This window comes from Rhinichthys klamathensis, unplaced genomic scaffold (assembly GCF_029890125.1).
Source record: "Rhinichthys klamathensis goyatoka isolate OS25496 unplaced genomic scaffold, OSU_Roscu_1.1 h1tg001015l_1, whole genome shotgun sequence".
Classification (NCBI taxonomy): domain Eukaryota; kingdom Metazoa; phylum Chordata; class Actinopteri; order Cypriniformes; family Leuciscidae; genus Rhinichthys; species Rhinichthys klamathensis.
The window spans coordinates 51,513-74,650 of record NW_026607305.1 but is presented as its reverse complement, the minus strand read 5'-3'; the positions used below and the strand labels follow the sequence as shown (position 1 = coordinate 74,650).

General features: G+C 38.6%; 1 pseudogene; it reads right to left on the bottom strand.

The window, feature by feature from the left end:
* Positions 1-1,400: 1,400 nt before the first annotated feature.
* LOC130079356 (NLR family CARD domain-containing protein 3-like) lies at positions 1,401-21,248 on the bottom strand (annotated as a pseudogene).
* Between the last annotated feature and the right edge of the window lie 1,890 nt (positions 21,249-23,138).

Below are 23,138 nucleotides of genomic sequence, written 5' to 3'. Positions count from 1 at the left end.
CTCCTTTTTTTCTAATATGAAGATATTGCTATGATTTTACCTCTTAAGACAGCCTTCAAAGTATCCCATAAGATAGGAGGTGAAACCTCACCATTGTCATTAAATTCTAGATAGAGATTAATTTCTTTTTTAATTTGTTCTTTAAAACAAGGATCATTAAATAGACTCGAGTTTAATTTCCATGTATTGTTTTTTGGTGGTAGGTCAAAAACAATGGATAAATCTATTGGTGCATGGTCACTTATATCTATTGACCCGATTCCACAGGAATGTATCTTATCTTTATCTCTTCCAAATGTTATAAAATAGTCTATTCTGGTATATAGAGAATGGGGGGCAGAGTAATAAGTATAGTCTCTTCTGTTAGGAAAGAAATCTCTCCATATATCAATTAGACCAACATCTTCAAAAAGTGCATTAACTTTCTTATGTAGAGACCCCTTGTCATAGTTGTTTCCACTAGAGGAGTCTAATTTTGGCTTTAAATGTATATTTAAATCTCCGCCACAAATCAGAAAACCTTTTGTTTCCATTGTCATGATACTAGTAATTCTCTGGAAGAAGCTAATATCACTTCCTGGGGGCGCATATATATTTAATAGAGTAACTAGATTATCATAAATTTTGCCCTTTACTAGGATATATCTGCCCTCCTTGTCTCCCATTTCAGATATTTTTTCAAAATTTAGTTTGTTTGAAATAAGAATAGCGACTCCCTTCTATGTCCTGATTTATATGAAGAGAAAAATACATCAGAGAAGCCCATTCTCCTCAGTTTTTCATGCTCTTTATCATTCAGATGTGTTTCCTGTAAATACACTATATGCGCTTGTTCTTTCTTCATTTTAGATAAAATCTTACTTCGTTTAATTGGATTCAACATCCCGTTGACATTAAAGGAAATTATTTTAACTTTGTCCCTAACCATATGTATCTAAAAGCAATGTATTAACCAACTCCGCTAAACAGAACTTAATTAATCTACTCCCTGAATAAACAAGAACAAAAAAACATACATAACAAAACAATGAGAAACAATGATATGATTCCAAGGTTGGGGTCTCTAATAGATGACCCTGAACTGAGCTAGATGGAACTTCTAGCTGTGGGGGAAAATCTCTCTCCCATGTGGGTCGAGGGCCCCCATTGCAGCATTCACCAAAATAAATGGAAAGTTCAGTGTACATTTCACCAAAAAAGCTTGTATATTCCTCCCTTCTATATATTTTCATTTAAATTGGGGAGAGGGATGTCCACAACATAAATAATAAATGACTTGAGAAAAAAAACTAAAATTAGGCAATGGAAAAATTTACATTACCGCATATCTCTCAAAGTGAATATTGCACCATATTTTCCAGGTTTACTTAGCTCACCAGAAGTTTGAAATTAGTCCAAACTTAAAGCTCTTCTGGAGGGGACAGGGGCCTTCTTCTGAAACCTTGCAGTCTCTCCCTTATATTCTTCTCTCGCTCTTCTTCCGCTCCCTGTTGTCTCGGGCCTCTAACCATTTCCCAGGCGGTACGGGATAGCTGCTCCGCTAGACTCTCCCTCGGCGTGATTACACTGATGGGAAGTCCCCTATCTTTCATGTCTGCGGTTGCCTCCTCTGCCGACTGGTACAGTCGCGTCCCGTCATCATAAAACACGCGTAGTTTGGCGGGGAACGGGGTCTGAAACCGGATCTGTTTCTGTTTTAATACTCGTTTAGCTTCAGAGTATTCCTTGCGTTTCTGAAGAATTACCGGGGGGTAATCTTGGTCAAAGTATATTGGTCTCTCATTCAAAAACACCTTCTTTTTTGCCCAGGCTTTGCGCAGAATCTCTTCTTTAATTTTGTAGCGGTGGAATTTGATTATAATTGACCGTGGTTTATCTCCCCCGTTGGCGGAGGGTTTTGGGGCGAGCGCGCGGTGAGCTCTCTCGATGCCAAGTTCCGTAGTCGGAGGGATCTCCAGTGTATCTCGTAGTAACTTTTCCACAAACATCGCCGTTGACGTGCCCTCTGATCCTTCGGGAACATTGTAGAGCCTTATGTTCTCCCTTCTAGATCTCCCTTCTAGGTCGAGTAATTTATTTTCTTGTTGATTGATGACTTTTATCATCTTGCTCATCACCTGCTCCACATTTTGAACGCGATCTTCTACTTTTCCGATTCGCGTTTCTGCCTCCGCCAATTTTTGATTAACACTGGTGATTTCTGAGATAATTTCGGTTAGTTGTTGTTTTGTGTCTTTGCGAAAGTCCCTTATCTCATCCAGAACTTTTGTTAAACTTGCCGCCTCATTCGGTTGAAGGCTCTCGTTAGCTTCGCCATCTTGTACCTGCGAAGAAGAGCTGTTCCCTGCGTTTTCTTCGTTCACAGTTTCTCCAGCGGTGCATTTTTTGTTTCCATCTCTTCTTCCCATTCTTGCCCCACTTTTCGAGCTAAACAGAATTTAAAAAAAGTTATATCTGATAATTTTACGGGGCAGTTAATCGGTTTTCCCGGAGGAGCTGTTGTTTAGGCTGCCATTCAGAGTGATGACGTCACCGGAACCCAGGAGTGTGTTTCATGTGTCAGAGGAGCAGAAGAAGAAACCGCTGAAGGACGGGAAGCCCATCGGTGTGGAGTTATTATAATGTGAAACTGAAGGAAGCTGAATCACAGACACTGACATGTTCTTACACACACAGCTGTTCCTTCATACACACAAACTTCAGCAGATTTGATTTGAATCAGTTGAACGTCACTGAAAGATTAACCCTTTCCCTGACAGAGTTTCTGAAAACGTTGCCAACGTTTCTGAAAACTTTAATGGCCCCCATAATATTTTGTTGTATGAATATCTGAATATGCAACATATCAAAAGAAAGAACAGACCTTCTGCTTTTAAACAACATGAAAGAAAACTTTTATTATAGCTTCATGCTTTTCTTTTTTTACCAACACTTGAATGTGGGTAAGTTTCATAAAAACAGCAACATTTTGAGCAAAAAGCTGAGAAAAACAAAGTTAGTTTCGGCTGTACAGCAGATCTAGAAGAAAATAGAGTCACAGTCCAGCTTAAGTAAGTTCAGTGGTGATTCATTTCTGTTGTAAAATAGTTATTCATTTAGTTAATTCATCTATACAGCTGCTCTGTAAAGTTACCCAAACACGTGTGTGTGATGATCACTGTGGGTTTGTGTCTGTTGACTCTGTTGAATGTGATTGTGTCTGTAGTCAAGTCAAGTCATCTTCATCTATACAGCGCTTTAACAATATAGAGTTCCACAGCAGCTTTACAGTGATAACAGGAGATTACAGTAACAGAGAATGTTTTGGCTTTACAGCAGATCTAGAATAAAGTTATTGTCCAGATAAAGTTAGTTTTAATTGAGTCACTTCCGTCGCAACGATCATTAGTTATTAACTTAAGTTCTCTCTACGCAAACTTTAAAAACGTGAGCCTGTGAGTACGCTGATGGCGTGCACATGCGTATTAAGAGCTCATCCTATAGGGATGCGCGTTTGAATATATGTGCGCAGGCATGCAGTCCTTCCCTAAAAAAAGTGTCTGAAGTGTCTCTTTATTCTCCACCAGCTGATCCAGAGAAGGCCAGACTAACATCTAAAACCTGTAAGCAAAACAGACATTATTGCATTATCCCCTTTAGAACAACTAAAAGAAACAACTTAAGTTATTAAGTGAGAGATTATAATATAACACTGTGAGGCATGATTGTTAAAGCTGTTATTAAACATTTCAGATTTTGATTTCGCATCTAACTCACCCTGAATGATGACCCTGACCCTTATTTATAACCATGTATTATTGTTCAAAATACTTAATTGTTTGAAATAAAAAGAAACTTGAAAATATTTAATTGTTGCTATTAACTATTATAATTTTTTTATCAAACTCTTATTAAATATGTTTTTAGTATGTAATACACCATCACAAGGAAAGTAAATTAAGAATAAATTAAATTTAAATTAAAATATGAACAGTTTTAATCACTACTCACTCAAGCGTCTCCAGTTTATTATGTGGAACCTTCTTCAAATCAGAGAGCAGCTTCACGTCTGAGTTTCTTAGATTATTTCCAGTCAGATCCAGTTGTCTCAGGTGTGAGGGGTTTGATCTCAGAGCTGAAGTCAGAGCAGCACAACCTTCATCTGTAACACCACAATCCCACAACCTGTAGAGAACAATGACACTCTTCAGTCTCTCAGTTTAGGATCTACAGCTCAGGGCCCGTATTCACAAAGAATTTTATCTTACCACTAGGAGTACTCCTAAATCGCACTAAAATATTTTAGCTAGGAGTTTTCTCTTAAAAGTTATTCACAACACCTTTCAGACCTACTCTAAAGGCTCGTATACACCGGGACGAATATCGGCGCGTGTTATTCGTCAGCGTTTTTCAACGCCTTTTTTGTGTTCACACCCAAGCGATTTTGGCTGACGATGAGCCGAGTGAACATGCAAATTCATTCCCTGACATTAGATGGCGCCCATTTGCTCTGCAATACCACTCCATAACATTCTCTTTTATCAAGATTTTTGTAGTCGCTGTCGCGTTTGTCATATAGTTCTTTATGTTCCGACAGCAACGAGACCAGCGGCTCTACATTCATCTAGCCTTGCATCTTCCTCGTCTTATTTCTTCCCGGCAGTGTAGACGCTACGTGGCGTATATCTTCTTCGCCGTTACGTATGTGTGCTCCGCAAGACCGTTTTGTGTCTGAGCGCCCCCAAGTTGTGTTTTACTGTAACTTCAGAAGCTCCAGACACGTGAGCAAAAGCGCCAATCTCATTGGTCGGATAGTTTTTGACGCGGTGCGTCAAACTAAAAAAACGAACCCGAGGCGTTTTTAAAAAAATTACGCTTTTATGCGTGGCGTTTTCCGTGTCGGTGTACACATTTACATTGGCGCCCTTTGTTTAGTCACGAGGCGTTAAACGTCGATGAATATCGTGCGCGAAATTCGTCCCGGTGTGAACAGGCCTTTAGTAAGGAAAAATGACAACTCCTAAACTAAGAGTGAGTCTTTGTTGCTATGGATGACGTCAATTCTCATGCACGAGCTTCCTCGCAGTGATCACGGTGATTGGTTGTTAGATGACAGGGCCATCATGCGGAACACAACACAGATGCAACAAATCATGGAATCACGACATCTAAATATGTCTGTCCTACACAAAATAATAATAGTAATGTCATCGAAATGCATATCATGTTTGTGCAGGCCCCAGTGAAGTGTAATTCTAAAAAAGCAGAGAGAGAAAAAAAGTTGTGAATTAAAATCAAGGTAGCCTAATACCCCAATGAAAACCTCCACTTGCCTAATAATGAAAAATGACACTTGCATTAACACATTAATTGACATCCTATTAGCCTAAATAGACTACTTAAAGCAAGGAAATGTTGCTCCTATTGAAGTAATGTAGTTGAATGACGGTGGATGAACTCGCCAAAACGGAAAAGAAAGCCCATGGACGCAGGATCAGTTATGGTGTGTTCACACCGAACGCGAATAGAGCGTCAAATACGCGTCTATCGCTTCTAGTTAGACGCTTGAACATTCACTCGAGTTAAAATTTTTCAACTTGCGCGGAAGACATTCGCGGCAAACGCGTCGCCCAATTCGCGTCATTCGGGACGCCCGGCGCGAATGATGCGTCTATTTGCCTATTTGCATTGACTTTGTATGTAATCTACTCGCGCAAATAATTAAATTCGCGTTCTTTGTGAACAAACCATTACTGCTGCTGGCTCAGTTGGTGCTGAAAAAAAAAAAGATAAATGGGAAATTCGGCACTGGGATATCAAGCAAAACACATGGGAGAGGATTTGTTTGCAGATCAATGCAGCATTCCCGCTTGTGTCGCGGACCCGGGACGACTGCGAGAGGCGGTGGTATAATGCGCTACAATCCTTTGTGAATTGGTCTTAGTGAGTTAGGAGTCCTCTCGACTTCTTTTAAGCTGTCCCAGACTTAGGTGCTACTTTTAGGGCTAAAATGCTTCGTGAATTACTCTTAGTGAAAAAAATTAGGAGTCCTAAAGTTAGGAGTGACACGCCCATTATTTTTAGGAGTTGCTCCTAAATTCGCCAGTTAGGAGCTACTTTTACCCTTAAAATTCTTTGTGAATACGGCCCCAGATCAGCAGAAACTTCACAATCAGGAAGAGACTCTTAATCACATCATCCAATCATGTTTATAAATATCAAAAACTATGAAACGTAAAATGACCTCAGAAGGTTTGGAAAGAATCTACTGAAGATTAAATATCCTTTTCAGTTACTTCATGGTAAACTTGTTTTCTATATTTTATTTTTGTATATCTTTCATTATTCACCACAGGAGAAAAACAGACGACGTTGAGACTTTTATAAAATCTTACCTGAGTATCTCCAGTTCACAGTGAGGATCCTTCAGTAGATCAGAGAGCTGCTTGACTCCAGAATCTCCTACTTTATTCCATGACAGACTCAGTTCTCTCAGGTGTGAGGGGTTTGATCTCAGAGCTGAAGTCAGAGCAGCACAACCTTCATCTGTAACACCACAACCCCTCAAACTGTAGAGAACAATGACACTCTTCAGTCTCTCAGTTCAGGATCTACAGCTCAGATCATGTTTAAGTGAAATATATTTCAGCCTTTTTTTAGAAGAATCTTTCTAATATGTATTTCCCCAGCAAAACATAAAATAAATAGAAATAATAAGGTTTTAGTTTAATTCAATGAAGACAACAATGACAAAATGGTCATGTCAAAGCTTTTATTTTTTGAAAGTGGTAATACATGTAGCCAGGCCTACACTACTGATTTATTTTGATCTAATATGTTTGTGTATTTGTTACAAATACTGAAGCCTGAGTATTCGATCTTTGTAATGATGTACTATAGTTTGTCATGGTAAGTGTTGAAATGTCTCTGAAACTTCATGTACTGCCTAAATATCTCGATCAGCTCATCCTCTCGGTCTCATTTTATCTTGGCTGGTGCTGGTTCCTTGTTTCTTCGCGGCCCGGGGAAAGAAATACGGTATGTAAGGTTGATATGGACATCAAGTGGTTTCTACCCGATGGATGGTTCTCTCACTGCCTTGTGGATTATCAAATATCCTAACTCGCCATGTGACTCTGTGGGCTATCTTGTTTTTCTTGGATATTTGGAAGAGCACTTGAAGGGCTATTGGGACTTCGACATCATCCTAAACATTGACTATTTCAACTTTTATTGTAGTGATTCCATACTTACCCAAAGAATCACTCAACTACAACCTTGAACTGATTAGCTTAGATTTTTTTGTTCATTGTCATTTTTTTTCTATTGATTAAGTCTTACTTTGCAGAACATCTGTGCGGATCCTGCTTTCATTCGTTGGACTGCTTTCATTTCAATTTATGTTCATATAAATGCATTGTTCTGTTTATTTTTTCTGGGTTTCCTAAACCATATATAAAGGTATAAAAGTTTATTCCTGATTTTATTGTTTGTGGCTACACACTGGGAAACATTAAGATATATATATATTTTTAGCAGCATTAATTTCTTAGTAAGTGGGCCCCTCCTGTTATTCATATATATATATATATATATATATATAACGTTAGCTGCATGCCACTAAAGTGAACAGTGGTTATAACCTTGTATATTTATTGTTACCATATTATAATATCATAATATTCATCAACATATAGAAATAGGCCTACAACGAATACAATAAACAAAGTGATAACAAAGATAACGCAGAAGTCTCCATCTAACATTTCAGCCTGATCTCAAGGCAATTTGTGCCTAGTCACGAAATGTAGTTTGTTGAATTGTGTTTACGGACACGAATTTCTTCTTTTTTTTCGTTTCACTCAGAACCACTTATTAATGTATTTTTCTTTCATCTACTAAGTGCCCATTCAGTCTATTCGTAGTTTTCAGTTCGGTCACGTGACCTGTGCGGTGGCCTGAAGGGATAAACAATGGACCAAAATGGCGGCTTAGCTTCACCGTAGAGACGCTGCACAAGCGTGCAATTTCGCTCTGTTTTAAGCCACGAATATTTGGATCACCTCTCAACAGATGAAAAACTAAGATATTGTCCCAAATATGTAATATCACTTGATATTGTAACAATTATTATTAATGTCGTTTAATAGATACTAGCCTAGATAAAATGTTTTTGTGTTTGGGGAAACTGATTGCAATATTCTGGCTGCACAGATTAAACAATCCTAGAACCATTTATTAATTATTTTACTGCGTTTTAAGCATTAGAAAATGAAGACATCTCATAATCTTATCAGCATGATGAATAAATTATATTAACATTAACTGTATCCAGAAAGGGAGCAGATGTGACCATTGGCCTATTGCGCAAGTTTAAGCACTCTCAGAAAACACTCCCGTTAAAATCACGGAAGCTGACGACACTGCGACATGAATCTCTTACATCGAATCTGCTCTTTGTTGTTTATAATGGGAGAATTCCCGAATTTCAGTCAGAATTCAGACAGAGAGCACTGAACACAACTCTTCGTTTCAGCGATGACTGATCTGAACGCCTCTGATTGGCCAATCACATTCAACAGAAACGCGTGTGATTGGTTATAATGCTCAACGCTGCGAAATGAAATATGACTGAATGCCACAGTTGGATGGATCGAATGATATGATGTGATATATAATATGGTGATGCTCAAGGAACATTTCTCATTATTAACAATGTTGAAAACAGTTATTTACATTTTTATTCCAGGATTATTTAATGAATAGAAATGTCAAAAGAACAGCATTTATCTGAAATCAAAAGTTTTTGTAACATTAAACACTACCGTTCAAAAGTTTCAGGTCAGTAAGAATTTTTATTTTATTTTTGGGGGGAATAAAATAAATAAATACTTTTATTCATCAGGGATGAATTAAATTGATATAAAGTTAGAGTAAAGACATTTATAATGTCACAAAAGATTCTTTTTCAAATACATGCTGTTCTTCTGAACTTTATTCATCGCAGAATCCTGTAAAAATTGTAGCCTACACAACTGTTTTCAACATTGATAATAATAATTAATGTTTTTTTTTAGCATCAAATCATCATATTAGAGTGATTTCTGAAGTATCACGTGACACTAAAAGTAATGATGCTGAAAATTTAGCTTCGATCACAGGAACAAATTACATTTTAAAATAAGTCGTTCTGAGTGAAACGGAAAATAGAAAGTTATTTAAAATTATCATAATATTTAACAATATTAGGCTAATACAATGCTAAATCAGATATATGTACAATATATGTGTACAATAACATTACGGTTTCAATACAATAGTACATTCGGTTTCATTAGTTGTTTATTGAGATCTACCAATATATATTGTTAGTGCCGAGAATTTCCGCGTGAATAAATCCATGGATCTGCGAGTTGTACATGTGTAAGTTACTTTAATGGTCTAGAGGTAAAACTTTTGCCAAGCGTGTCAGAGGTTCTGGGTTCTAATCCGCACTCGTATAGTTTTTTTCTTCTTCTCTTTAAAACAGTTCATCAGTAAGTGTATGTCAAGCAGGGACATGTTTGTGTGTAATTTGTTTTGTGATTTCACCGGAACGAATAGAGAGTCTCCGCAACGCATAAATTGATAGATTGAAGCGTGCGTTCGAGTCAAGAGAGACAGTGTGCGCACGCCACAAGAGAACACACTGTATCTGCGCCACTGATCGCAGTGGCAACGCACACTTTGACCACTTGATTTAGAAATAAAGGTGGGGACATGTCCCACGTGTCCAACTCGCAAATTACGCCTATGACTGAATTTAAGACATCTCATCTCATTATTATGAACATAATTTTAAAGCGCGTTTACCAAAATTCATCATGAAAGATCTATTGTAAAATACATGATTGATGTTTGCTTCATCATTGGATAATGATATGTTTTTAGGCTAACTTATAACCTAGGCCTACACTAAATTCTCTGTTGCACTTCGTCTTTTTGAATGTATGCTCAGGCATCTTTAAATTTGAACAACAGCAACAACACTGTGTTTACAAAGAACATCAAATAATGATCTGCACTCATGTGTAAATAGATTTTTCAAGGTCCATATTGCCATATCAAATATTGGGTCTAATAAGATTTTATTTATATTTTATTGTGGGTTTCTCACAATCACAACATTACATGCAGTTAATTTTTCAGACACTGATAATGATGTTAATTCTATTTTTAAAATGTATGTACTGTAATAATCTATAAGCATATTTAACAATCAGACGAATAATTCCAAAGTGTTTCCGAGCAATTTGGTCTGGCCTATAGACAGGGGTGGACATAACTGGTACGCAGGTACGCATGCGGGACATAAATCAGAAATGCGTAATGCCACTTGTGTTATTATGCGCCTTTGCGTACTTAAAGGGTAACTGTCGCCAAAATGCAACCTAGGGTCTTTTTGTTAATCTACCCGAGGCAAAGCATAATTGGAATGGAAACGCCACTTTTAAGTTTGACCGTATTTTCGTTTTCGGTCAAATTGCCTTTTGAATGGGAGAGCTAGGGGCACGTAACGTTAGGCATATATGATAGCATCAAAAATCGCTATTTTTAAAACACTAAGAAGGCTCGACACAACATGAAACTTTGCTGGAAGTATCACCAGGGGCTCTACACATGAACTCGAGCATTGAGAACATTGTTTGTGTACACAGAGTTTACTAAAAAGAAAGATTGTGAACAACTCACTGTGTCTGTGTCAGCCAGAACAGTAACACCGGCATTTTTGTCAGTAAAAAATAGTCGAACTCCGAATGCGAATGAACTGACTCTGAATTTTAGTATTGTTTCTTATATGAGGATCCTTTTTCAAATACAAGATCAATATTGTTTTTCACTTACGACAAAACAACAAATTATCCGTGAATTTATATGTAACGAAGCTTTAGGAGCTTTTCATCTTTACTCTCCTCCCTGTTAAGTTGCATTCGGAGATCGACTATTTTTGACTGACAAAATATCGGCTGACAGTGAGTTGTTCAAAGTCCTCACCATGAAGTCTAATGAACTAAACAATCAAATTACACTTCAAATTAAATTTTTTCCAAAGATGTTTTCTGTCATTTTAGGTAGTTTTTTTTTTTCACGCTGATGTAAATTTAAGTGTTCGTTTTTTAAAAGTTTATCTAAGTTTGGTCTTTAGTTAGTTATTTGATGCTATAAAAACAGGAATGTGACGTAATGATTGACAGCTTCTACACTGAGGAGGACTGCACTTAAGACCACGCTACATATGGGGTGAGTACCAAACACCATCTCCTGGTACTCACCTGAGTAACTCACTGAAAAAGTTATGTGCACCCCTGCCTATAGATACAGTGTGTTCTTCCATGCGCCACCTGGTGGATATTCTGGGAAGCACTACAGATTTATTTAAATTCTAAAAAAGAGGCTGACAGGGTTGATCGGCATTCCGCGGGTAAAAATTTGCATTCTTAATGGCCACATCTGTACCATAGTAATAACAGTGAATTATGCAGAATAACATGCAAATAAACCTCTACCAAATCCTAATCCTACCCTAACCCTATAGTAAGTACATGTAGTTGCTTAATATTACTCAGCACTTAAATATATAATTACACTGTAACAATGACACCTTAAAATAAAGTGTTACCGAATATTCATTTTTTATGCAAGTATCCCAAAAATCATCAACATATCTGCATATGAACATAGTTGTCACATCTTTACATCATCCAGTCATGTTTATACTATCATTAATATTGTAATATGATGTCAGACACATTGGCAAGAATCTAATGAAAATAAAAGCAACAGTCCCATTAGTAATTTGACAGTAGTTTTTTTTTATGACAATCATTATTTACCAAATGAGACATTTATAAAATCTTACCTGAGTATCTCCAGTTTACAGTGAGGATCCTTCAGAAGATCAGAGAGCTGCTTGACTCCAGAATCTCCTACTTTATTCCCAGTCAGACTCAGTTGTCTCAGGTGTGAGGGGTTTGATCTCAGAGCTGAAGTCAGAGCAGCACAACCTTCATCTGTCACACCACAATCACTCAACCTGTAGAGAACAATGACACTCTTCAGTCTCTCAGTTCAGGATCTACAGCTCAGATCAGCAGGAACTTCACAATCAGACTCTTAATCTACGGCACCATTAACAGGTCCAGTCTAAGGTTCAGACCCGCTTCTACAAACTGCTCGAGCGGGTTAGTTTCCATTTGATAAAAATTGCAAGAATATTCAATAGCTCTTTATTTAACAGCGTCCTTGTTACATATGTTATATGTACCTACCATAGTAATAACAGTAAATTATGCAGTATTACATGCAACTAACCCTCAACCAAGACTGTGTTATCCTAATGGGCAACATGGGCTGCAGCCCAGAAAACATTTTGATGGAGGTATTAAGCATACGTAGAGCACCGTTGTCATGTCACACACCTGAATCAAGAGTCACAGCGGACACGCAGTCCATACAGGAGGACATCGTCACCTCAACATGTCGAACGAAAATGTTAGAAAATATGACAGTGGCGCTAAAAAGAGAAAGAGCAGGAACAAAAAAACCCGGAGAAATTAAGTAACCCCAAGCTTACTTTTTTCTTTAAAAAAAAATCAGAAGAACTCATAGAAGTTGACTGCCGAAATAATAAAAGACAACGAGACTAATGATCATACAACTGATCAGAGGTGTAAAGTAATGATTACATTTACTCGAGTTACATAATTGAGTAGTTATTTTGTGTACTTCTGCTTTTTTATGTCGTTTTAAAAATCTGTAATTTTACTTTAACTTAAGTACGTTGTGATTGAAGTATTGTACTTCGCTACATTTTAAATCATATCCATTATTGAGTAAAAAAATATATAAAATAAATAATAGTACAAGGGGGGGGGGGGGGGAACCGGAAACTACTGCAGTAGTCAAAGGGAGTTTATGTTTGTTGTAAATAAGGGTGTATTTTTTCTTTTGCACAATGCTGTGAACAAATTAGATTTGCAATGAGCATATGCAGTAAAAATGTGAAACATACATATTCAGTGTCTTGTACTCAGTTACCTCACTAAATACAGTAATGTGTAACTTTACTGTAGTTTTCAAATGGCTGTGCAAATAGTATATAGTGCTGTCTTGAGCATTGTAAGGTAGTGTCACCAAGATTGGACTTTTTTGCATTAGAAAACATTTACAGAATAAACTGTCATAATGAAAACATGACAAAGCCATTTGACTATCTTGTTCATAAACAATGGTGTCAGGACTTTTCATCTTGATGACACTGACACTTTCATTGACATGAATACTTGCTTTTGAGGAATGTGCTATCCATTTTGAGCAAGTGACACGCTTTTGCAGGTTATCAACTAGGTTTTGCAGTTTTTACAAATTGTTTTGAGAACTGCATTAACTGGTCTGGAAATGTAAATAGTGATGTGAGAAATGCACCAAAGCGACTGAGAAAAACTGTTTAAAAAAAATGACAAAACTCAACCCTATCTCTTTTTTTTAAATATAAATTTGATCAATAATAGCCATTCTAAAAGTATAAGTAAAAGGTACAAGAAGCTATACAATAATAAAAAAAGCAAACAATTCAGTCAAATATACAAATTCAGCGCTCTATTCTGACGTTACAACGGTAAAGTTAAATAGCCTAAATATATGAATCTTCACTTAGCCCTCAGCCAAAACGATTGACCAGGGAATGAATTATAGATTCATGAGACGGAAGATCACCTGCTACACAAGATGAATTACCACTACAGAGACATCAGAGTCAGCGGCAAACGTCAGAACGTCTAGCCGAGGAAAGGCTGTTCCAGGCGGACAACATGAGCACCAAGCGCCCGGTGATCGCCTGGAATGGATCTCATAACCTGGATCTAATTATCATAAATCTTTATAAATAAACCACAGATAGATTTGAGCTTTAAACAACTACATTCTCACCTGAAAAACTCTTAAAACTACATTTCGTGACACAATAACAGTAGTATTATATTTCAACTGTATATTAAAAAATGCAGCGTCTAATGTTGCCATTCCCCTTGTAGCACGCGCAAGTGACGATACTCTGTCAACTAATCTACATTCTGCAGTGAGTCTAGCTCCACCCTTTAGTACCGTACCACTGTGCTAGGCACCCCAACGGAAGGGTACCCAAAAAGTGGTACGGTACGGTTCGGCGTTTTGGTACCATTCACAACTTTTGACAGTGGAAACGCAAATAATTGCGTACCGTACCGTACCACTCAGTGGAAACGAGCCATACAGTAAGTGACATGGCATCTGACGCACCTGATTTGAAAAAAATATTACTGACTTAATGCGTTTAATTGATATTAAAATATCAAATATCAATTTATTTGATTTACATTTGGATCATATCCAAATAGCTATTTATTAAGGATTTTGTGTCACAATTACGTCAGTATAAGTGCTCGATTAATCTGTCAGTCACTACTGGAGGTGTCACAACGCAGGGTGACATGTACTGCAACTCGGTGTCAGTCAGGTGTCATGTCAGTGTAAGTGTGTCGCGATAGTGTCAGTGACACATGCCACTATCCACTGGCACAAGCCAACGAAGACCGGATGTGCCAATACGCAGTGACATGTGCCATTGGCTTCTGTGCGTCAGATGCCATGTCACTTAATGTTAATACTGCTACTGTGGTACTGGGTCTTTTTAACCCGTCTAAAAGGCATGCCCACTGAAGAGATGAGCACGGCCTGTCGGAGTCTCCTACATTAATACTGTGAAGATCTACAGGAGCATTTAGATGATGAAGTCATTCAGTTTATTGTGTTTTGCTGCTCCCTGACCAATGACCTCTTGCCTAGAAATGTAATGCTTATCCTCAAAGAAAAGCAGCTCCAGTGTGCGTTTCCCAATGTTGAAATTGCGTTAAGGATCTTTCTCACCCTCCCTGTGTCAAATGCTTTAGGAGAGAGGTCGTTTTCAAAACTGGGACTAAAAAATAAACTGAGGACATCCATGCATGAACAAAGGCAGAACTGTTTGACAGTGATGTCAAGTGAGTACGACATTCTACGTCAACTTGATTTCAAGGATTTTATTGAGGAATTCTCTTTGAAGAAGAGCAGGAAGAAGCCCATTTGGTGGTGAGTGATTTTTAATTAATTTTATTTGCTGGGCTGTTTATGATTTACAAGATTATTACTGGATAATATTTTTTAATTTATGTACATCATTTTTAACCTACTATGGGATTATGAATTGCGCTTTTTGTTTGTTTGTTTATTTTTATTTCACGAGTATAACATGCGCTTCTTTATACAGTATTTGTTTGATTGCACAGAATGCACACTTGAATTGGTTGGGGTGGGGGTGGGGGGGTGTCAGCCCAGGGACCCACAAAGGCTTAATGCGGCACTGCCCTCTACCAAATCCTAATCCTACCCTAACCTAACCCTATAGTAAGTACATGTAGTTGCCTAATATTACTCAGTACTTAAATATATAATTACACTCTAACAATGACACCTTAAAATAAAGTGTTACCGAATATTCATTTTTTATGCAAGTAACCAAAAATCATCAACATATCTGCATATGAGCACGGTTGTCACATCTTTACATCATGCAGTCATGTTTATACTATCATTAATGTTGTAAAATAATGTCAGACACATTGGAAAGAATCTAATGAAAATAAAAGCAACAGTCCCATTAGTAATTTGACAGTAGATTTTTTTTATGACAATCATTATTTACCAAATGAGACATTTATAAAATCTTACCTGAGTATCTCCAGTTTACAGTGAGGATCCTTCAGTATATCAGAAAGCTGCTTGACTCCAGAATCTCCTACTTTATTCTCAGACAGATCCAGTTCTCTCAGGTGTGAGGGGTTTGATCTCAGAGCTGAAGTCAGAGCAGCACAACCTTCATCTGTAACACCACAATCCCTCAACCTGTAGAGTACAATGACACTCTTCAGACTCTCAGTTCAAGAAACACTGATATAAATGATGTGATATATATGAATTTCTCCTTTTACAGTATTGCTTAGGTACGAAAGCACATGCTAAACATAAATGTGATCATGTTTTATCAGTGTAATGATTGTTGTCAGTGTGACTTACTGAACTGATCTGGATTCTTTAACCACAGGTAGCAGCTTCTGAAGAACTTCATCTGCTGTATTTTGTGCTCCAATAAACCTTTTCAGATTAAAAACATCCATCTTCTGCTCTGATGTCAGCAACACATAAACCAAAGCTGACCACTGTGAAGAGGAGAGTTTGGTTCCTCCTATTTCTTCAGATTTCAGATAATCTTGGATGTTCTATATCAATGAATCATCATCCAGTTCTTTCAGACAGTGGAACAGATTGATGGATCTCTCTGGAGAGCGATTCTCCCTGATCTTCTGTTTGATGAGCTGAACTGTTTCCTCTTTGTTGTAGGAGCAGCTTCCAGTCTGTGTCAGTAGTTCTCGTAAGAGAGTCTGATTGGACTCCAATGAGAGACCTAGAAGGAAACGCAGGAAGAGGTCCAGATGTCCATTCTTACTCTTGAAGGCCTTATTTACAGCTCTCTGATGCAGCTTAGATAATGAAACATATCTCTTCTGGTGTAAGATTTTAGAAAAGAGTCTTTGTTTGGTTTTGTCAAACACGTTTCTCTTCTTGTTTGTAAAGTAAATGTGGGCATATAGAGCTGCCAGATGTTCCTGGATACTCAGATGAACAAAGCAGAAGACTTTCCCCTGATACAAGCCCAACTCCTCTCTGAAGATCTGAGTGCACAATCCTGAGTACACTGATGCTTCACTCACATCAATGCCACACTCGCTCAGGTCTTCCTCATAGAAGATCAGGTTTCCTTTCACAAGCTGCTGGAAAGCCAGTTTCCCCAGTTTGAGAATCATGTCTTCATCTTTCACTCTCTTCTCATAGTCCTTCTCATGTTTGATGTTGGTCTGAATGATCAGGAAGTGTGTGTACATCTGAGTGAGAGTCTTGGGAATCTCTCCTCTCTCTGCTTCACTGCACATCTCCTCTAGAACAGTGGCTGAGATCCAGCAGAACACTGGGATGTGGCACATGATGTGGAGGCTCCTCGAGGACTTCAGGTGTGTGATGATTGTATTGACCAGACTCTGATCACTGATTCTCTTCCTGAAGTATTCCTCCTTCTGTGGCTCATTGAAGCCTCGTACCTCAGTCACTCGATGGACACACTCAGAGGGGACGAGATCCGCTGCTGCTGGTCTGGAGGTGATCCAGATGAGAGACGAGGGAAGCAGATTCCCCTCAATGAGGTTCATCAGCATCTCGTCCACTGAGGCTGATTCAGATATATTACACAGTTTCACTTTGTTCTTAAAGTTCAGAGACAGACGACACTCATCCAGACCATCAAAGATGAACAACACTTTATATGCACCACTGGATATTTCCATTTCTTTTGTTTCAGGGAAAAAGACATGAAGAAGATCTGAAAGACTGAGTGTTTTGTCCTTCTTCAAGTTGAGCTCTCTGAAAGGAAGTGGGAATATGAGCTGGACGTCCTGATTCTCTTTCCCTTCAGCCCAGTCCACAATGAACTTCTGCACAGAGACTGTTTTCCCAATGCCAGCGACTCCCTTTGTCAGCACAGTTCTGATGGGTTTGTCTTGTCCAGGTAAAGGTCTAAAGATGTCATTGCATTTGATCGGTGTGTCCTCTGTTGCTTCTCTCCTGGATTGTGTCTCAATCTGTCTCACCTCATGCTCATTATTGATCTCTCCACTTTCACTCTCTGTGATGTAGAGCTCTGTGTAGATCTCATTCAGGAGTGTTGGGTTTCCCTGCTTTGCTGTTCCTTCATACACACACTGAAACTTCTTCAGCAGATTTGATTTAAATGTGCTTTGGGAAATAAAACACATTTATTATAAATACATTTCAGTAAGTTGTTATTTTATTTTTATTTTAAGATTTATTTGACAGGGACAAATGCATAAAACATTGCTTTATATTAAATACAAAGTAGATGCCACGCATACAGGTTTCTAGCCATGACTAATTTGCAACCTCTGTCCCTGGTTAGGCTTATGAAATAAAACAGAAATTACAGAGTATTGAATGTAAGATATGTAACTATTAAAAGACATACAACAAATACATCCCATACATGAAAAAAATATGGGCTTAAGTAGATATAAAACTATAAAACAATCTGGCAGATTTAACCATTCAAAAACACAAAAGGCTGCATATGCGTGCTAACATTATGCAACATTATGTTTGTATGCATTGTGTTGTATCCTGTACAGTCAGTGTTCACAAAGTTGTTTCTGTTTCAGCCATTGCTTTAAATGTGTATTAAAAACCTTGAGTTTCTATCAATGTTTTAATTTCAGATGGTAAAGCGTTCCAGAAATGTATGCCTCTTACTGAAAATGATGTCTGACCAAATGTTGTTCTACGTTTTGCAGCTATACAGTTTCCACTTATTGTGCCTCTAGATCTTATTACGCTTTTTTGTTTCTCTACTAGTTGACAGAATATTTCTGGTGCAAGGTTGCTCACACACTTAAAAGTTAGTTTTAAAAATGAAAAACTGACAAAACTGTCAAAACTCAATATATTATGCTTCCTTAGAATGATGCAGTGATGCCATCTTACAGATTTCTGGTCCATTACTTTTAGTGCCTGTTTATATAATGACCTAATGGGTGTAATTGTTGTTTGGTTGGCCTGACCCCACACAGTTATGCAATACGATAAATGAGAAAATATCATAGAATGCATAAACTGCTGTGCTGCCTTAAGGGGTATATATTGTCTTATTAATCGGAAGCAGTTTAGATTTGTCCTGACAGATCTGCATAGTTTCCTTACATGTCTATCAAACTTAAGATGAGAATCTAAAATAACCCCTAAAAATTTTAATTCATGTACCTCATCTATCTCCTTATCATCAATCTTTATTCTAAAATTTTCATTTACCTTTCTTTTTATTGAAAAGCACATAGAGACTGTCTTATCATAGTTTAGGGTTAGATGATTATTTCGGAGCCACTGTGATACCCCGTCCAGTTCTTTTGAAAGCATCTCAGCTGCAATCTGAGGGGTTTTTGCTGAGACATATATAATTGTATCATCTGCATAGATGTTCTGTATCCTTCAACATATGAATTTCGTTTATGTTTATTATGTTTTCACAATAAAAATGGTAGAGAAGAGGAAGAGATGATTGGCTCAAGATTTCAAATACATATTCAGAATTTTGGTGAGTCTCTCTAGACAGAAATGCTGTACCTCAGATCAGCTGATGTGTGTCTTTCCTTGAGTGTTACTGGCTCTCTCATAGACTGGTCTCTCTTCATGGACACACAGCTGGACTTCGGTGGGTCTGATCTTTGTCTGTTGAGGGAGACACAAAACATGTAGCGGTAGGGTCTGCAGGACAAGATTGAGAAGCACTAATCTAGTTTATAGGTGTGTTCGACTCCGGCTTTACTGATTGGTGAGATTTGTCGCTTGCAGTCAGAGGGGAAGATGAAAACAGCCGTCAAGTCAGACAACGTCTGATTCCCATTAAAGCTCATGCACAGTGTTTGTTTTCTTTATTGCAGACGAAGTGTCTTAGATGTAATATTTGTCAAATAAATACTCCAGACGTTTACACGTAGCAACCAGGGATGTGATGATGAGAAATTTTCGCACCGGTTAATCCATCCATCCATCCATCCATCCATCCACCCATCTATCCATCCATCCACCCATCTATCCACCCATCCACACGTCCATATATCCATCCATTCACCCATCCATCCATCCATCCATTTACCCATCCACCCACTCATGCATCCACCCATCCATCCACCCATCCATCCATCCATCAATCCATTCATTTACCCATCCATCCATCGACCATCCATCCATCCACCCATCCATCCATCCATCCACCCATCAATATATCCATCCATCCATTCATCCATCCATCCATCCATCCATCCAAACAATCCACCCACCCACCCATCCATCCATCCAACAATCCACCCACCCACCCATCCATCCATCCAACAATTCACCCACCCACCCATCCATCCATCCAACAATCCACCCATGGTAAATGGACTGCATTTATATAGCGCTTTCACAGACCCAATGGTCACCAAAGCGCTTTACAATTTGCCTCACATTCACCCATTCACACACTCACTCATACACCCATCCATCTACCCATCCATCCATTCACCCACCCATCCATCCATCCATCCACACGTCCATATATCCATCCATCCATTCATTTACCCATCCACCCATCCATCCATCCATCGACCCATCCATCGACCCATCCATCCATCCATGGGGATGTGATGACGAGAAATTTTCGCACTGGTTAATCGTCATGTGACAACACCGGTAATACCAGTATCATCGGGGGTGAAGGACCTCTTTTGCACCTCGCTTTTAAATTACTAATTCGAAATTGCGCAAGGCAATTCATAATGGTGCAGAGCAGAGCATTTTCAATTAATTCTCATTGAAATTGAGCTTCCATAAGAAACAACTGGAAACACTTGCTCTGCTCTTCTCAGCTCTGCGCCAGAGGACACGCGCTGTTATGAATCCATCAACCCATCCATATATCCATCCATTCACCCACCCATCCATCTATCCATCTATCCACCCATCCATCAACCCATCAGCACGTCCATATATCCATCCATTCACCCATCCATCCATCCATTTACCCATCCACCCATCCACCCATCCATCCATCCATCCATCCATCCATCTATCCACCCATCCATCAACACGTCCATATATCCATCCATTCACCCATCCATCCATCCATTTACCCATCCACCCATCCATCCATCCATCCATCGACCCATCCATCCATCCACCCATCCATCCATCTATCCATACACCCATCCATCCATCCATCCATCCATCCATCCATCTATCTATCTATCTACAGAAATGTTGTACCTCAGATCAGCTGATGTTTGTCTTCCCTTAAGGTTTATTAGTCTGTCAGTAGACTGGTCACTCCTCATGGACACACAGCTGGGCTCTGGTGATTTATATCTTTCCCTGTGGAATTGACATTAATAGAGCAGAGACATTAGAATAGAGATAATATAATAGAGAAAATAATTGACATGATAGATTTTACATGAAGAGAACCCACCCTTAGAGAATCAATCAATCTGTCTGTCTGACACCGTAAGAAAGACGCCGATAGCGACCACGCGGTTTTAATGAATGAATTACGTGCGCATAGCGCAAAAATGGACACTATGCAGACTACAATTGAAAAACAAATGAATGATAAAATGGAAAGTCTACGTGAGTCCATGGAAAAACTTATTAGTGAGAGTAAAGAAGTATTCAAGCGCGAGGTGGCTAAAGCGGTTAAGGAGATGCAACACGCATTGGATCTGGAAGTGGGAATTCTCTGTTCCAGAATGGATCAGATGGAAACTGCTAAGGGAAAAAGCTAAGGGCAAGCAGTTTGATCCTGACGTGTCGTTGGTAATTGTGGGACTGTCGCAAGCGGAGGGAGAAGATGTTGAGGCCAAAGTAAAAACTCTGCTGGGTGAGGGAATGGACTGTGAGCCGGTGCCAAAAATTGTGGCCGTGGAGCGCATGAGGGCGCGAGGGCGAAATCCGGGACTCATCAGAGTGGAACTCGAGACAACGCCGGAGAAGGTGGCGGTGCTTCGGCGGCGGTTTAAACTCAAGGACAACGAAAGCTACCGAAGGGTGTATGTTTCGTCAGCGAAATCAGGTTTCACGATGAGCTTCTCATGGAATTTAATCTTAGGACTCTGCTTAGAGAGATCCCAGCTGCTAAAGATTACTGTTTGGCCAACAATGGACGGCTAGTAAAGCGTGGTCAAGCCAGGGGCACGGTGGGATCGACACCACAGTCTTCAGATTGAAGACTCCATGCCCAGCCTGTAAATACGGATTATATTGCTTTAGTTCATTGGAACGTTAATGGATGGACGCTTGCAAATAGTAAGTTAAGAGCGCAACTGCTTCTTTCGTTTGAGCCAGGAATTATTTCATTAAATGAGACTCATTTGTCCGCTCTTATACCTGAGCTTCATGGATACAGTTGGATTGGATATAATCGTGTGGCTCATAAAAGAGCTGTCAAAGCCTCCGGGGGTGTGGGTGTATTTATCAAAAAAAAAACGATTTTGGACAATTTTTCTGTAACGATTGAGGACAAGACTTATGATGGAATTCTGTGTTTGCGGTTTGAGCACACGAGCTCACAATACTCATTTATTTTGATTTCATGTTATTTGTCTCCTGAAACTTCGACATGCGGCCGTAATGCTGACCTTTTTATGCACACTTATTGTCTTTGATTTTTATGGTTGAGGCTGATTCTGTTTATACTTGTATCTATCTATCTACAGAAATGTTGTACCTCAGATCAGCTGATGTTTGTCTTCCCTTAAGGTTTATTAGTCTGTCAGTAGACTGGTCACTCCTCATGGACACACAGCTGGGCTCTGGTGATTTATATCTTTCCCTGTAAAATTGACATTAAGAGAGCAGAGACATTAGAATAGAGATAATATAATAGAGACATTAATTATTATAGTCAATTTAACATGTATATAAACCTCACATAGAGAATCTTGTCTAAGAGTCTGAGAAGCTTTAGAAACGTTGAAGAGTGTTGCCGTTGCTCAAGGATAATGTTACTCTGTGCTTATGTTACAGAGCTCCTAATATATATCAGCACAAGATTATGAGAAAACCACTCAGATCACATAAACAACCCTGAACACACGTCAAATACACAACATTAATATCATATGAAGATTGGAGATTACCAGCATCCTGGAGAGGAATCTCCATCTGTGAGTGTGTGTGTGTCGTCCATGATTCAGTCACTCTTCATGGATCTCGGAAACACTGATGACACACAATTTACATTTCATTCGCAGTTTACTTGAAGTTTACACTCAAACTTACTTTTTACAGATAGAAACAAGTTGCCCTTTATGTTTCAATAAAATAATAAAATTGAATTTATTAAATGTGAAAAATAGGTTGATAGTGATAATATTTACAGGTTATTGATGAATATTCATATCAATATATTGAGGTTATGGCAACAGCACTCTTCATTTACTGACTCTCATTTA